We start from the raw sequence: 2983 nt of genomic DNA, 5'->3' as shown, positions 1-2983 counted from the left end.
AGGTTTGGGGACAATCCTAACCGAATCTTAGGAGGCATTCAACAAACCGGTGGAAGCAGAATGCACAAGCATATGTAGTGGTGAGGCGCATCAGCTTTTCCTGAGCCTTGGTCAGTAGATCCTACAGATGCAGCAGATGGCGTTGGCTAATCCTCTGAGTCAGTTAAGCAGAGGTCAGTTAGAGACCCCACTGTCAAACAGAAGCCCTAACTCTCACTATAGATGACACTAGGGCATGTTTTCCTTTTTGTGTGTGTGTTTTCTTTAAAAAAGGAAACAAGTTAGCTTTGAATATCCTCATTACTTACTTTTGGGGGGGTTGGGAGCAAATAATTTTTAATGGGATGGGTTTTTTTTAAACAACAACACTGGAGAATCATACAATGCTGCCAGCATTGGACACAATTAGGCCACAAGTCTGCGCACACCTTTGCAACTGGCCCTATGATGGCAGAGCCTCTCCTCTTGCCTTTACTGTTTCCTATGACCTCCACATGATACCAAAATAAAGGAACATCTTTCTCCAGGATGACTTCCGTTGTTGAATTACCACTGCTGCATGTATCTTCCTTCTGAGCTCCAGTTTGCCTTTCTCGACTGTGGCCATCACCATGTCACCTGCATCAGCAGCAGGAATCTGTTCAACCGTTCCTCGATCCACTTCACAGAGATAGTACACAGAATTTTGGCTCCCATGCTGTCAGCATAGCTCATCATGGTTCCTACCAGAAGACCCCAGAAATGCAGAATTTTGCATGGGAGGAACCACCACATCCTTGCTTGTACATCTCGAACATGAAAAAAGGCCACATTGCTTTTTTTTATTGTGGTAAAATATATATAACATAAAATTTACCCTTTTAAGCCTTTTTGAGTGTATAATTCTGTGGCATTCAGTCAGTCTCATCTTGTGCAGTCATCACCACTATCTTCAGAACTTTGTTTTTTATCACTACTAACAAACTCTGTACCCATTAAACACTAAGTTTTCCCCATTCCACGTTCCCCTCAGCCACTGGCAAACACCATTTTACTTTCTGTCTCTATGCAGTTAACTATTCTAGGCACCTCATATAGGTGAAATCTACAATATCTGTCCTTCTTTGTCTGGCTTATTTCACTTAGCATAATGTCTTCAAGCTTCACCCATGTTGTCTCACTGCTTTTGAAATGGTTTTCCCACTCAGACCGCGCCATCATAGCCTAGAGTCTTCTGTACACCCCCATTTTGAGGTTGCCTTTCTTGCTCCAGCCTCCTGCAAAGTGGTGGTCTCCTGCCCCTACCACCCCAAAGTGTGAGTGCCTTTTAGGGAGACCACCCCACAGTCCGCCAGACTTGGTTGCTGGGCTCTATTTGTCCTTTCCAAGGTTCTGCTAAATCTTCTGTAACAATCAATTCAAATACACAAGTTTGGCGATTCAAATTACTTTTTCCAAAAGTACTTTAAAATGCATTCAGTTATTAATTGCCTGGTGGCCCTTTAATCAAATGGGAAAATTGACACAGCCAGAGGCATGTATTTTTGTGGAAAGAAAATTTATTTAAGAAGAAACAGCAGCTCTCACTGCTTAATTTAAACTGAGAAAACTGTGGAAAATCCACTACTATGGAAAATTAATAAAACATTGCCGGCTGCAAACAATGACTAATTGTGCAAGATGAAGACTGCCCGGAATTAATAACGTGCAGTCTTCTGTGTGAAGAACCCCCTAACACTTCAATTGACTGGGAGATTAAATTACTTCTAAGTTTGCCATATTAAAACAGAGCAGGAATAAAACGTTAGTGAAGGTACGTCTATTATTTACTGTCTGTGATATGGATATAATTATTTCCAAACAACTACAATGTGACGTGACCAGTAATATTTAAATGACTCTTTTAGCAAAAGGGTCTACGGCAACATTTTTTACCCGAAGGGGAAAAAATATATCCTTCTCTTACTTCGAAAGTAATAAAATGATGCCTAGTGGACTTCTGCAGAGGGTAGGTCCCTGCCCCAATGGACAGAAATGTGCTCGCTGTCCGAGTTTGTACATTTCCCTCTCTGTATCAGATAGTGCTCTGGGGCAGTATGTGAAGCAGAAAACCTTAGCAATTCATTTCATGAGCTCTGATCTTACGTGGAAGGGATCCAGAGGAAACCAGTGTAGATGCTTCAAGGCTTCTCCTGGTGCCTGATGTGACCATGAGCACATGTCTAACAGGATGGGTTCCTTTATGGGAGGCAGGAGGGAAGGGCAGAGCGATTTCCTGGGAAAAGGGGGTTCATTCATAAGGGACGTACATTCGCACAGGCCCCGTCAACAACACGGACACGTCCTCCAAGCTTGATCATGACACTGTACTACCTTGTAGGTCTTGGTTTCCTCCACGATAAAATGAGGATTAAATGACATAAGCCAATGCTGCCCCTTTTCTTGCCCTGTTGTCAGGATTGGATTAATTTTCTTGCCCCAGAGGGTCACCAGGAGGTTCTGTCAGTTTTCCTAGTGCATCCAAACTCCGATCCTGTGAAACAAGATACAGCAAGAAGATGCCATTCAATGACCAGGAGAGATCTGTTCAAGTGAGAGGGATAAAGAAAAGAAATTCAGAAAACTAAGAGCTCTATTTGTATGAAGTGATGGGATGTTTGGGGGTTTGTTTCGTTTTTTGGTTTATTTTTCAAATTTTAGAGATCAGCAAATAACTCAAGGAACCAAGGAACCGAATGAAGCCAGCTGGACATGTGTGTTGAGGAGGCGTCTCAAAGATGGAGATGTCCTCGGCCGAGAGGCGCTGTCTTCCCTGCCTGCTTATCCTTGAATGCTCACACAGAGGGTACATTCAGCCTCTTGCTATTTGATATTGCTGGCAGGAAGGTCCGAGTATTGGCCTGGAGAGAATAAAGGCATGTTGTTTAGAAATGCAGAGGCTTAACCCGAAGCGTAACTGGTTTGCGGTTTACCACAGAAATTATCTGGACATATCATTTGATTT

General features: G+C 42.9%; 1 pseudogene; it reads right to left on the bottom strand.

Annotated features, from left to right (window-relative positions):
• Positions 1-376: 376 nt before the first annotated feature.
• Positions 377-788, bottom strand: LOC115852456 (large ribosomal subunit protein uL14-like; annotated as a pseudogene).
• Positions 789-2983: the final 2195 nt, after the last annotated feature.

Source organism: Globicephala melas, chromosome 2 (assembly GCF_963455315.2).
Source record: "Globicephala melas chromosome 2, mGloMel1.2, whole genome shotgun sequence".
In the NCBI taxonomy this organism is placed as follows: Eukaryota; Metazoa; Chordata; class Mammalia; order Artiodactyla; family Delphinidae; genus Globicephala; species Globicephala melas.
This window is presented reverse-complemented; position numbering and strand designations above follow the sequence as displayed.